The 14,891-nt window shown below is 40.3% G+C and overlaps 1 protein-coding gene across 11 annotated transcripts in view; it reads left to right on the top strand.

The window, feature by feature from the left end:
• Positions 1-640: 640 nt before the first annotated feature.
• PHF21A (PHD finger protein 21A) overlaps positions 641-14,891 on the top strand; it is a 192,839-nt gene continuing 178,588 nt past the window's right edge. For 5 of the 11 annotated variants that reach the window (XM_035012661.1, XM_035012662.1, XM_035012667.1 and 2 more), the window contains exon 1: positions 5,272-6,064. The gene's annotated coding sequence lies outside the window, so the exon portion shown is untranslated. The other 6 variants (XM_035012663.1, XM_035012658.1, XM_035012659.1 and 3 more) reach the window with 5 other exon arrangements.

Genomic DNA, 14,891 nt, shown 5'->3' with positions numbered 1-14,891 from the left:
TAAGATATTTAGTATCTGGGCTTTTACAGAAAAAAATTTACTGACTCCTCTTCTATAGCATTTACATGCTCAGGCACAATTTGAGTTTCTGATTTTTTTTCTATGAAATTCTGAAACATTTTTAAGTTTTTTTTTCCAGAAAGAACACTAAAGCAGTCTTGCTCTGAAAAAATTTTGACAGCCTGGGCTGATTTGAAATGACCTTATTAGGTTGTGGTTCCAGTTCCTAGTTGGTCCAGTTTGAAAGGCCCTGCCTTAATTCATCTCTTACATACATTAGCGTTATCTCTAGGTGGCAAAGCTGGGTCTTACTACCCAACCTGTCCTTCCGTTATTCATCTTGACTGTGTTATGGGTTCAGTTTCACAACATTATAAGTTCATCCAGGCTTCTTGAATCATTTATAGGGATTTTCATTTTCGCTCTCAAACTCTTACACACTTTCTCTGCTGTGAAATTTTTTTTAATATAAAGCTCAGAGTACTAAATGGACTATGCATGTAAAATAAAGCCCATACTTTTTTTAGCTTTAAGAAATCAGAATTTCTAAGAATTTCTTTTTCTTGAGAAACTAAACTTAATTTTGCAGGTCACAGAAGTAAGAAAACACCTTTGTATCTGAGGATCTCAAAGTACCTCTGGTGGAAATACGTAACAAAGTAAAGAACGTCTATTTATTTTTAAATACTGTTTATTTCTTGGAGGAAATACTATTTAATGGGAAAGATGTGACTAGTAACAAATAAGAGTTTAAGGCTATTTCTGGTTCTGTCAATGACTCACTTTGACTTTGGGCAAATCATCTCACCACTGTTGCTCTTTATCTGCAAAAACTGGACTTCATGCCTATGGGAGTTGCATGGCTAATCAATGCCTGGAAAATGCGTAGTGGCAGATGCTACAAAAGTGCTGAGCCTTAAAAACAAAACCACCCCCACCCCCCATTTGTATTCAGTTGAGGTTGGGGTTTATTGTTATTTAACATTCGAAGGCCAACACTATGTTAAGTCCAGCGTGCTGCACAGAACAGATAATATCACTGTCCAGTAGGGATTTTTTTTCTTTAATCTAGAATTTTGGACTTTTTTTTTTCTTTATTGCGGTTGGGGGTTATTTTAGAATCTGGTAGTATATCCATACAAAAACATTAAGCTTTAAGTTGAAAACTATCGATTTGAAAATCTAAATAAACCCCCTCCAAAAAAAAAAGGGCCCTCCCCTCCCCGCCAAGAAATCTCTCAAAACAAGAATTCCTCTGATATTTTTTTTTTTCCCTCCCTGCAGTTCTCCATGTTACAGTCCTTGGAGGTAGAATAGGCATAAAATACTTTCACTAATAAAATATGACAAACCGCCGGATTATACGTGGCCGATTCCCAGTGATTGCCCTGCTACACAAAGCAGAAAAGTAAATGCCATCATCCCCCTTAGAACAAAAGAACTTAGGAATAAAAAACATGGAGAGGGGGGAGAAAGCAATAAATAAAGGTGAGGGAAGGACCCTGTCCCCCGCCCCTCCCCGACGCGAGTGTGGGACTAAGTGTGGCTAATAAAGTGGTTCAAGGGTAGTTATTTGGAAAGGGGGCGGGGTAGTGAGGGGAGGGAGCGGGCTAGCGGCGGCCGGGGATTGCATGTTGCATTCGACTTGAGGTTGCATCTTTCTCCTGTTGCCTGGACCACGCTCCCCCATTGCAGTGCTTCCCCATTGCTTCTCTCCGCTCCTGCCCTCGCGGCTCTTTTTTTTCCCCCCTTAAAACTGCTGTTGCACTGGAGGGAGTTGGGGCCGCTCCGGAGCCCCTTTGCAGCTCCTGCCGGCGGGAGGGGGGAGTTGGGCTCGGGCCGCGGAGTTGGGGGGGCCGCAGCGGGCTCCAGCCTCGCCTCGGCTGCAGCTACACGGGAGCCGAGCTGCGGCGCTGCACGGGCCCATCATTGCGGCGGCCCCGGAGTTTGGCCGCCGCCGCTCGGTGCTCAGCCCCATCACCACCGCCGCCGCCGCCGCCGCCGCTGCACTGGAGTTTGGCTGCTGCTGCCCTACTTCACTCTAGTTTAGTTTCACTCACTTTACATCCGGGTTTTTTCCCTAGGCAATGGGGGCCGCAGCACACCCCGTTCCTTAGGCAAAGTGAAATAAATTCGCCGCACCGACACGTCAAGTAGTCCGCCCGCCCGAGCGCCGCCGCGGGCCCCCGCCGCCCCCCCCGCCGCCGCCCCGCCGCCCCCGGGGGGGGGCCCGTGCGGCCCGGGAGCCGCCGGCGGAGGCGAGGGGGCCCGGGCCGGCCGCCGTACAACTCCGCCCGGCGGCCCCCTCCCTCCCCGCCGTGCCCCTCTACCCCGGCGCCTCCTCTCCACCCCCCCCCCGCCCTCGTCCCCGCTTTCCCAGCCCCAGTCCCTCTCGCCCGGCTCTCGGGAGCGGCGGGGGCGCGCACGGCGGCGGCGGCGGCGGGCCGGCGGGGCCGCGCGGCGGGCTCCCGCGCGGGCGAGTGTGTCTGGGCCTGGGCGGAGGGATCCCCGGGCTGAGGCGGCGGAGGTGCTGCGGCCCGGGGCCGGGTGGTGAATGGGCTGGTGGTGCTCGCTGCTGCTGCTGAGAGGAGGAGGAGGAGGATGAAGAGTTGGGCTTGTTTGTCTCCCACAGTTTCTCTCCTGCTGCTCTGATTCCCCCCCACCCCTATTCCGGCCCGGGGCCTGTGTGTGTCTCTCCTGGAGGAGGAGGAGGATCCAGTTCCTCCCCCCACCCCCTCCTCCCCACCCCCCCTTGCCTGGGGAAGAGGAGGAAAGAAACAGCCCAGAGAGAGAGAGTGAGTGAGTGAGAGAGAGAGAGGGAGAGAAGAGGAGAGGAGAGGAGGAGGAGGAGGAGGGAGAAGGGAACAACCTACCATCTTAACACACTAATATCTAAAAAGTGCGAGAGGCCCAGAGCAGCAGCAGAAGCAGCAGCAGCAGCTCCAGCTTCTTCCCTCCCTCCCCATGAAGAAGAGTTCCCTCCTCCTCCTCCTCCTGCTTCTCCTGCTCAGAGTTCCTGCCTCCAGCTGCCAGGGGGGACAACCAGCCAGCAGCAGGAGGGTGCAGTATCCCAGCTTTTCCATTCTCTCTTCTCCTCACTCTCCTCTCTTTTTTTCTTGAGTAGCTCTATTTCCCCTCCCTCCCCCCTTCCCCCTCTCCCCCTCTCCCTGTCTCTCTGTCTTGTCTCTGGTGTTTGTCTCTGGGAGGAACTGGGGCTGCCTGCTTGGAGTTTGTTGTGGGGGGGAGGGAGGGGGAGGGGAGGGGTGTGTGGGAGGGAGGAGGGAAAGGGGGGGTGTTCTCGTCAGGACCCCTCAGTCAACTTGAGATTTGAGCAGGAACTTCCCCTTCGGGGCGCCCCCCTGCGTGCCCTTCCTATTCCTCCCCCCCTAAAAAAAAGACAATGGAAAAACCTTGTCTCCCCCTTCCTTCCCTCTGCCCTCCACCCCTCCCCAGGATAAATTGGAAGTAAGTTTATGAGCAGCCTCGGGAGCCTGGGCGCTGAGTGCAGGGCCGAAGCGGGTGACAGAGGCGGCGCGCCGGGGGTGGCGGGGAGGGGGCGTCACATTGTCCCGGCGGGGGGCCGGGGAGGGGGCCGCCGGCGGGGGCGGGGGGCGCGGAGCCTCGTCCGCCCCCTCGGCTGTCCCTCAGCCCGGGGATGGTCGCCTCGGCTCCTTCACCACCCTGCCCCCCCCTCGGGATGCTGTCGGGGGGAAGTTTTTATTATGATTATTTAATTAATTAATTTTTTTTTTTTTTTTTTGGGAAAACCATCTTGTTTGGTGACTGAGGGATCTGGTTAAAAAAAAAAAAAGCTGCGGCTGCTGACGCTGCCGGGCCCGAGTGTGTGTGTGTGTGTGTGTGTGTATGTGTGTGTTGGTGCATTTGTCTTGGGTGGCCGGAGCAGCCTTGGGGAAATTCCGCTTATTCTTCTTCTTCTGCAACTTGTTATTCCGGAGAGTCTGCCTGCACCCCTCACCCCGGGCCCGGCCCTCCCGCACTCGCCCCCGCCGCCCGCGGCCGCGGGGCGCCCCCGGGACCCCGCGCGGGCCGAGGCCGGCAGGCCGCTCGGAGAGGGGCCGCGGCCGCCCCTCCCCCGCCCGCGCCCCCGCCGGGGGGAGGGGCGCGCGGAGTGGGACTCTTTCCGTTTGGTCCAGCCCCGTCGTGCACGCAGTTCCCAACACTTCTCGTCATCCTCTCTTTGGTCTCTTTATTCTGCTGAGCGGTGCTGTTAGGATTTCTTTTTTCCCCCTGACCACGTTCGCGATGGTGGGTAGCAGCAAGGTGGCCCTGGTAGGGGAGGGGTTGATACCGAGATTGGGCACCGGGGGAAGAATGTCTCGTTTCAACTTTGTCTGTGGCTTGCACCCCCGGAGAAGGCCACACGCCGGTTGTAGGGTGCAGATGTGCTGAGAGTGATTTCTAAGTAGTTGAGTTGTTGAGATGAAGGTACGACTGCTAATGGTAGGCAGGTTTTGTTTTCATTGGTGAATCTGGTGTCATCATATTCGGGGCATATGTTGAAATATTCTTTGTTTAGGTCTTGAAGTAGAGGATCTCACTCTGCACGTCCACATTTTGTTGTTTTTAAATGATGTCTGCAAGTGTGGCTTTCTAGAATTTCAAATGTGAGTTAAGGTCCGGGCGTGTGTGGGCCTCAGCATTGGCCTTGACAGTGAACTTTGTGGCAGTGTTTTGGATTTCAGAGATTTGCCCCATAGCTGGGGTGCGAGCTGTGCATTTTTTGTTAATAGTAGGTGTCAGGAATGTAGATGCTGAAGCTGGGGACATTAAAGAGAGAACATTCCTGTATTAATAATTGATAGCTGAATATTAGAATCAGATTAATTTGGGTTGATTAAAGTTTTTTTTTTTTTTTTTCCCCAAAAGCAGCTGTGCACTCTAGGAAGGAAGCCTTTACATAGGCACACTTTATAGGGGTTCTTTAGGGCAGGGAGCTAGAATATCTCCTTTTAGAGAGGATACTCATCAACATCTCTGGCTTCACTCAGGGCCTGGTAAGGGGACTGAAATTGGGGCTAAGACATCTAAGTGTACTTTTCAGTGCTTATGTTGTTTGTTTACATCTGGTGTTTATCACATTTGGGCACTAGAAATAAATAGGTAAGTTTTTCTTTTGGTTTTTGAAGAGTAGCCCCTTCCCCCCCCCTTTTTTTTAAGTTTCACGATTTACTTGGTTTCACAGCATTATAGGAAACTGTTACTACATTTTTACTGGAAGTACTATTATCATTTTGATTTTGGTAAGTTCCTTTCTATACTTTTTCTCTATCTTCACTTGTATATGGAATCTACATTGTGGGCTTAAAACTAGCCTATTAGGGGTTATTTAAAATGTCTGAAAAATACATTTTAAAATATCAGGACATACTTGATGGCATAGAGGAAATTTTTGTGTGCAGTAATACTCTTGTTTATCAAAAAATTTCTGTACTTAAAACTTCTGTAGATGGACAACTGTTCTTAAAAGGAGCATAGTAATAGTGCAGAAAATTCTCAAAACACAAACTTCTGGCTAATATGTTAAAAATATTCCAGGTGTTTTTCTTTATGTCAGACTTTTGCTTTTGTTAACATAATGGTATTTGCAATATGACTAGCATTGCTTGGCTGGCCGCAATAAAGTCTTTTGCTTGAGTGCTTTTGAAGGCTTTTTAAGGTAGTTTTTAGATAATTTTGCAAGCTTTATTTAAGCATGTTGCACTTTGGACTCAGGCAGGTCTTATGGAACCAGAATAATAATAGATTTTAAAAGACTCCTACCCACACCAGATTTTCTTTTTAAGAGGTATAAGTGATGGATGGGGCCCTATTTCTTTTAGCTTTGAAGGGTCCATCGTTTTTCCCATTCAGTCATCTGGAAGGAGCTGCCTCAGAAATACTCTTCTTCTGTTTGCATGAAGAACTCTAAATGCTATCCAGCAGGAGGTGCTACATCAAGATAAAGCAAATCTCTTGAATTTTGAGGGTCTTACTACTTATTACAGCTCTGTTAGCTTCAACTAAGCAACAGGATTAACGCCTTAAAGTTCCAGAAAGATTTTGAGTAAGTCCATTTAAAAGTCCATTAATAAATTACATTTGCTATTTGCAACTGAAATCTTTGATTGCTTTTTACCTGCTTACAATATTACACAAAGTAGATTTGTTATTGTGGATAGCTTAAGAATGCCACGCTTAGGTACAGAGTGCTGTTAGAATTATTTTATTTTGATGAGGAATTAGTCTTGTATTGGTGAGTGGGGTGTGAATGTGCAAATGTGAAAAGATTATGTCCAAGGACTGTAAACAAAAGAAGTTGGTATGATGGGGCTTTAGGTTTTGTGTTATTCCTATAATATTAATACAGATAGGATACAGAGATATGAGATTTTGGAAAGGGAGATACTGTATGGAAAAAAATTTAATTTCTTGTGTTTTTTTCCTCACATCTATGGACAGTGATCCTAATAGGTAAATTCTTAGGCACTTAGCTTTATAAATACGTATGGTTGATGTATTTGAGTTGGCCTCCAAAGACTGAGATTCTTGAACTGTAAGTAAAGTTGTATCTGTGAGTATAAGTCATTCCTGATATGTCCGTTAGTAACACTTAACAATAACTGCATAAAGATGAAAGTAGTTTCATAGCATTTACAACACATGCTCCTTTGAAACTATGTTAGTGTTAGGTGAATTGATTGATCTCTGGGAATATCATGCTACTTTGGTGGCTTGTAAAGTTTTGTATCAAAGTTTTAGAAACTTAGGAATGTGTAGAAAGTTTGATGAAGCTGCTTTGAATTTTGTCGGTTTTCTAGGCATAATACTGTACTTTTTTCTCAGTAAGATCAAATGAGATAATACATGTGAAAGTTCTTTGTAAATTGTTGGAAGCCATGCAAATGTTGAGATAGGTAACTAATTAATACATGGACAAAAATTTCTGTCTTTAAAATGTTAACGTTCTTCACATCATTTGGGAAATGAGCACATTAAAAGTGTACCCCCAACACTTTATAAATTTTTTTTTAAATGCTACTGTGGTTACCAAAAAGCTCTTTGTTACAGTTTTGAAGCTTTGTTTAAAAAATGCTGTGGAGGCAGTTTCTCATAATTCAAAAAAAAGATCATTTTTCTTTTTGTAGATCCTGTGAAATGTGTATCCCCCATTAAAATTTTTCTTCATTTCTTCATTGATGTGATAGTAGTTGATTTTAGTGAATATTTAAGTTCCTGGATTCTTCTATAGACTCTCATTAACACACAGAGTAACAGATGTCACAGTTAAGGTTTTGAATGTTTTGAGTGATTCTGCTAACTTTCTGAAAAATTCTTACTAAGTAAAGCTTTCAAGCTTGTTTCAAAGTGAAAAAGATTTATATCTGTATGTATTAGTATTAGGTACATATGTATATCATTTTGTTTTTCTCTTTTAGAGGGTTGCATGAGGAAATGACTATTCAAATCTAGAGGAGTGCACCGAAATATTTTTGTGTAAAAATAACCCAAAGTTTAAAACTCAGAGCCTTGATTTGTGGCTTTTTAAATAGACTCTGCTCACAAATTTGGACTAAAATAAAATATAGATAATTGGGAGTCCCTGTGTTTATGAGCATATCAAAAGGTCTGGTTTTATATTTTAGAAGCTACTACTCTTAATGAAATAGCCCCTTTAATTGGAAATTAAATATAGAAACTTGTTTCTTTGTGAAGTGAGAAAAACATTTAACTCTTTAAATAAAAATGAAACCTCTCAGGGTAGTGACTTTTTCATCCTACGGACACTGAATAATAAAGTTGGTTTGGGGTTTTTCTTGTTTTTTTTTTTTGAGGAAATACGGAAGTTAAGGTTATAGTAATGTGCTTTTAAATTTTGTATTCTTGGTATTTTATTGCTGAAAACTTTTGTATTTAATGGCTGTTCAAAGGGAGAAAAGAAAGGGATTAAAGTTCTAGGTCTCTAACCTTTGACAGAATTCCTTTATATGTATATTCAGACCTGATTTCTTGAAATATGTTTGAATCTTCCTGTTAATTTGTGTTGGGAAATATTCATGATTTTTGTTGACTTCTCAGGAACTTTTGTACATGGGCTTTTTTGTAGGCCCTGAGTATTCTTTAGGTGCACAGCAATATATTTTGATCACTTTAACTTTACCAGGTGTGTATTTTTGATGCTTTGAGATTTTTTCTTTTTAAGGAGGTAATACTCTAACACCACTTTAAATTTGTTCTAGATAATTACTTTTTAAATAGCATATGTTTTCTTGTTTGTATGTACATGTGGCTGTGCTATTTTGTAGGCTTTCCTATAATTCTTGTGTATAAAATTTCTGGAGTTATTTTTTGTGAGAATGTTGAAGCGGACTTTTAAGGGTAACTTTTATATTACTTGTCTGTTCAGTGTTAGACTGAGGTGGTGATGAACTCTTCCACCACATTTAGAGATAATATGTGAGGTTTGGTCAACCTTTGGGTTTTCTACAGCAACTTTCTCACACTAGACACTTGTGTGGCAGTTTGAATACCCCTCCACTTCTCTCCCTCCAATACAATGCAAGGCCTCCCCCTGTTTAAAAAAAAAAAAAAATAGTGCGCAGGTCTCTGTTGAAGGAAACTATTCTTATCTATATTTTGGAATCATCCATGGAAATGTTTTCTGGTTTTTTAAATAGACAAAAAAGTGAACCGGTAATACGGAGATAGGAAGGGGATAGGGCCTAACAGGTTGGTGATCTAGGCTTTATTTTGACTCTGTTTGTGGGCCTAGGGAACAAAAAATAACTTAAACACAGAAGCCAAAAAGATGGGTTTTGTTTTATTGTTTTGGCTGCATTGAGGATACAAACTGTCAGTACTTGAGGAGAAGGAGCAGCAGAAAGGAATTGATTTTTTTCTGCTGCAGATCCAAGTATTGTTAACCATGTGCGTCTCTGAAGCAGCATACTTACAAATCAAACAGTAGTTGATTCTTTCACTCAATTAACGGTCAAACCCTAGACTGGTTTTTTTTTTCAGATTTTAAATAAGTACCAAAAACTTCCGAGTAATGACAATAATTTCCTGATAAAAGTGGGTGATAGTAACCATGGCAACTGCTATCTGGCCTTAATGGCCAGTATGTTGTATTGATGAAGCTTCAGATCCTGTAGGACCCTGTCACTTTTATGGGGAAATGTAGTAACGTGTTGCAGGTGATTTTTAGCTGGATTGTGTTAAATTTGTGTGCCAGCTTACCTTTCCTTGTTAGGAATTTCTTGGACTGTATTCCACAGCATGTTTGTGAAGGTGCTGTTGCCTGAAAATAACCCGCCACCTGTGTTAGGCCTCCTGATGCAGATTGCACTTAGTTCTTTCCCAGCCTCCTTCCTCAGTCTTGCAGAAAATAGGGGTGTGTGTAGAAACTGTATATACATAAATAACAGCTCAAAGTTATCTATTTGGACATGTTATTGATAATTAAAAAAAAATTTTTTTTTAGAAGAGGTCAGTGGATGAGAGAAAAGAGTCTGAAGTGGGAATATTTTTTTTTCCTAAGTGTTCTTTCTGGAAACGTGTGTGTGTGTGTGTGTGTGTGTGTGTGTGTGTGTGTGAAATGAGGGGTTAGGAGAGGAGGGCACAGGTATTGAGTAAGGGCTTGACAAAAGAGAAACTTAAGTATTATTGTTTTTGTGTGTGTGATGGTGTTATGTGTCCCTCTTACAATAAGAGTATTTTTCCTAGTGGACATTATTAGAGTATGGGAAATGTTTTTGAATGAGAATTTTCTGCAAGAAAAATTATTTATAGAATATAACTTGAAAGACTGTTAAGAGAAAACCTGATAAAACAATTAAAACTTTCTTGGGGGAGGGGAATAGAGAACTTTGAAACTGATCAACCAGACCTTTTAAAAAATGGCTTTAAAACTGATGTTTTTAAAAATAATTTAAAAATTGTATAAAATCTTTTTGCTTTTTAAACATTTCTTTTGTATGCTTAGCCTGTTTAAGGTTTTTCTAGTGTGAAAATGTTGATGTAAATATTCATTGATACTTTTTCCAATACGTGCTAAAGAAACTGCCAGAGCAGAGAGCAGACAAGTTAGATCTGAATTTCACTAGGCCCTGATAGTAAGATCTAGTAAATTGTGCTTAGATAGTTCAGACTTTCTTAAAACTTACTGTGATAGGGTGAAGTGGTTTACTTACTACAAGTCCCAGGATGCATTTCGGGTTTTTGCTTCACTCCGGATTAGAGCATTGCATGCTGGGACCTGTAGTTGATTTAAACAGCACAGAGAACCCTTCCCTCTTGTCTACTCCATTTTATACAAACAGCTTCCCAAGCCTCTAAGAACTTTCTGCTAAGTACAATTTGATTGCTAATATTATGATTATCATGGTGCTGATATTTTAAAGTGAGTTTTCAGAAACACCCTAGTGTTTTAGTTTACCTTGGATTAGTTTGGTTTTTTTTATCAGCTACTTTAAGATTTACATGTAAAATAACTGATACATGTGTATGTATGTTTGTGTTTATATATTTAAAACTCAGCTTAGCAATTGTAAATTTTTTTGTCTGCGCTGCTATAGATCACTTTATAATTACAGCATACAGATTACTAACACTTCAGGAGCTTATTATTGTAGGGCCTGATACATATGCTGTTCTCTTTTCTTTGAATGGGGCCAGTTATTCAGTGCCCATATTTAAGTTTAGAGGTTATATAAAAATTATTTTGTAGTAATTGTCAACATCTTGAATCTTAGTATTTTCTAAATGGAAGACAGATTCCTGAAAATAAATGTGATCTCAATGTAAATTTAATACTCATATGGATGTAATCTGAAAGATAGAGGAAACGAGAAGGTTTCTTTAATAATTTGTTTGTATTTTCCTTTGTAAAATTTAAATTTCTATCCTTTCTATTCTTTTAAGTTCTGATACTTTATTAATGAATATCAGAATGTTGTTGCAGGGATTAGATGTTGAAATCTGTGAGAGTGCTTAGCACAGTGCCTGCCACATAATAAAGCCTCAGTAAATGTGTAGAATTAGCAGCAGCAGCAGTAGTGGTTCTTGTTATTAGATAAATAGCATGCTTCACATTTTTTCCTCTTTTTACGTGATTATTTGATCAGAAGCCCAGCCTGTTCTGGCAAGACCTTGAGATTTTGGGCCTATGGTAATGATGTGGCAGTTCCTTAGAATTTTTGCTGTACGTAAGATGTCTTTGCACCTCAGTTTCTCCTTAAGTGATATATGCCTGAAGTTAGCCACCAGCCAGTCGCAGACTTTTGACCGGGGTTCAGCTCTGCCTATTCGGTACTCTTTGCCATTGTACCACAGCCCTTGGTTGACTTCTGAAAGTTCAAAAGATAATGAAAATGTTTTCGTTCATAATGTTTGCACTGGTAAAGTACCCAAACTAGCTGATTAATGAAAATAAGATGCTGCAAAAGTGTTCCTCATGTCACAGTGTATGTTACCTTGGAAAAATTCTGTTGTTGTTAGAAGCACGAGCCAATCTATCACCATAGTTCACAGTGTTACAGGATTGGTGAATTAGAGGCTGGTGAGCAGCCCCAGAAAGAAAATGTAGTTTCAGGTCTGTGGGTTGTACTTATTTAAGTTAGAATCATAAGTCTTTACATTATTTTTCTCTTTTAGGACACTCTAACTTCTTTTAGGTTCTTGAACTTGTAGGATATTTTTATCTGCATGGCTGGTCTCTTTTAGCTTGTTGAGAGGGGAAAGGGACATCTGGGAATATTGAAAAATGTAAGCAAAAGTTGTGATGTATGTGCCTTAGATTGAGGGTATACAGAATCAAGGTAGTGTCTTTCTTAACCTGCTTGGCCCGTATCTGTTCCAGCTTTTTCCCTTGTGCAAAGTTCCTGGAATAATATTGCTGAGGGCTGCTGTGTTTAAGAGAATTCTGCCTTTAGTAGTGATTATTTAAGTACTTGTTCACACAACAAACCAACCACTATAATAATACTAACCTTTTTTTTCTTATAAATATGAACTGAAATTTGTTAATATTTGTATATTAGACATTGAATAGATTCTTTAGCTGTGTCAAAAATTTGTGGGATCTGATCTGATAATGCTGCCACATTATGTGTGGCTTTGATTTGGATGAATGCTCCTTATCTACATTTTATAATTACACATGTGTGTAATTCTTGAAATACTAAAGTTGGAAATAAGGAGAGAGAAACTGGGCAGCCATGTGTAATCCCCGTAGAGTCCTCCGACACACCTAAAGTATTTAGCACAGTTTTCTGTCTTTTTTAATGAAATGTCCCAGGCCAGTGGAAATGAAACAATTGTGATGGTGTCATAGGACTCAGCCCAAAGACCAATCCTGTCACTAGTGGTGTGCTCTTGGGAAATTCAGCCTGCTGGGCGTTAGTTTTTGCAGTGGTAAGATGGGGATAATAGTAAAAGCCGGTTTCGCTATGCTCTTAAAAGGAATGGATGAGATAATACCGGTGAATGTACTTTATAGACTAAAAAGTAGTATATATAAATTGAGTTTGTAATCACTAATAGATGCCTGAATTTTAAGGTATTTGTCTATATTGTGTAAACAATGTTAATATTTTTAAAAGTTTAAATATATGAGTTAGAATCATATTTGGTGATCTGAATACCCCCCTGCCCATGGTCAACAGACAAGTTCTTAACATGTTTACAGCGTAGATAGTGACAATATGCACTGATGTATTTGTGTGTGTGTGTGTGTGTATATATAATATACATAAATATCATAAATATACTGGTGTGTTATGGTAATAAAAGCTTTCAATTATGGGCTTTTATATTGAAAACTATTTTTATGTGTTAATATACAAACTTACACAAATACATATATTTGTTCTTGGAAAAGTGGCATAGATATAAGACTAAATGTTTGGCAAGTTGTGAACTGTTCTTGTACTGTAGGGTTATGTTGTTTTAATAACAACAATAATAATTTTATATTTATTGGGTATTATATATAGCGCTAAGCTTTTTTATATATAGGATCTCATTTAATTGTAATCTTCACAGCAATATTATGAGGATTTGCTATTATTATCCTACCCCCATTTTATAGATAAGGAAATGAAGGCCTCCCTGGGATCACATAGGTGTAGCAAATGCTACAACCTGAACTCAAGCCCAGATTTGATTCCAGAGCCTCTCCTCTTAAGTGTCCATAATATTGTACTAAACTTGTAATTCCTCTAGAAACCTAGAAAATGAACTACTAAAGAAGTTTTCAATTTACTGAAATGGCCACAGGTATGATGTATCATTTTGAGAATGTTTCATGTTGATTTTGGTTGGGTTAGATTGAATATTTCGGAAATAGTAAGCATTGGAATGGAATGGAAATGAAGGCATTTGGGATAGTATCTGTCTTGTTTCTCATTGTATGCCAATTGTGAACATAGTGCCTAGCGTGGGTGGGGACTGATATCTATTTCTTAAGGTTGGAATTTGGGCACTTTAGCATCGTAGGTTATTTTATACATTTTCTTAGTAAGTGCAGATATTTTACATTTGCTGTTTTAATTAGTTCTTATGTAACTACAACATTTTAGAGGGTTTGATGAAAAATGTCCTTTTTTAAAAAGAAATATTATAAAGGCAGTGCATCTGAATAATTCTAGCCATATAGATATGTATAAAGTAAAAAATGAAAGTCATCCCATTCTACTTTTAAATTTTCCTGTGCATTAAATATGTACTATATATATCCATTTCAAAAATAGAGTATACCATAATACTGTCTTGAAGTTTACTTTTTTCAAGTGGCTATTTAAAAAACTTGTTTTTGAAAATAAGGCTCAGGTGGGAAGTGGGAGTGAGGTTGGAAGGAGAGAGGTAAGATCTTACACATTAAGATCTTATACATTAAGAAGTATAATCTTATACATTAAGATTATAAACTTATACTCTAGACTGGTTATGACTTATGGGGCAAAAAGCATTTTAAGTTCTTTTTCGTTGTGCCTAATGCCTTAGAGATGGTCATTGTTATTTTTAAAACTTCAAAAAATGTTAACCAATTTAAAATGGCAACACCATTTTCTGTCCTGTGCAAGTAATTTAAGAGGCATCATTTCAGAATTAAATTCTACTAGTTTATTCTGGTAGCTACTATTTATAAAGAGATCAGTTATCGTTTCACATAACTTTTTTTTAAACTGGTGGGTTCTCTTCTTGGTTGTTTAGAGGCATTCATTCAACATTTACAAATTAAAATAGCATTTTAAAGCTGAGAAAATAATTGTAATATTTTAATTAATGGAAACTCAAACCAAGTACTGCTTAATCGGCATACAGACTGATACCCTGCATAGGAATTTGTCCTGGTGCTCACATCTTTATGTCAGTGGTGTTGGCTGACCTCACCCCCATCCCTATCCCTACTCACTCAACCACTACCAAATGCTATACTGATAATCTGCCATTTTTTCAAGTGACAAAAAAAAAAAAAATTATTTGAGTGCCATTTGTTATTCTGGTATTGTGTAAAACAAGACATCCTCAAGGCCTTATAATCTACATTAAAGATAATCCTTTGATTCTGGCTTTGAGAATTTTATCTTGTTGCTAAGGTTATTAGTCATAATTCACCTTTGTAATTTTCAGATTAAAAAATTTTATTTCATAGGTAATAAATTTTTTATTACAGAAGTTTTTTAAAAAAGTCTTCCTAGTCCTAGAATGCACTCCTTGTGTCTAAGGTGCCTTAATGTTTCTTTAGACTCGTATTTAGTGAAGTGCTGAAGCCTGGCCTTAAAATTCTAAGAATTGGATCTGACAGGGCATAGTAGTTTATTTAAACTACAGTATAGTCATTTATTTATTTATTTATTTATTTATTTATTTATTTATTTATTTATTTATTT

Source organism: Mirounga leonina, unplaced genomic scaffold, assembly GCF_011800145.1.
Source record: "Mirounga leonina isolate KUSES-001 unplaced genomic scaffold, KU_Mleo_1.0 Mir_166, whole genome shotgun sequence".
NCBI lineage: Eukaryota > Metazoa > Chordata > Mammalia > Carnivora > Phocidae > Mirounga > Mirounga leonina.
The sequence above is the reverse complement of the archived record's forward strand: the minus strand, read 5'-3'. Positions and strand labels throughout refer to the sequence as shown.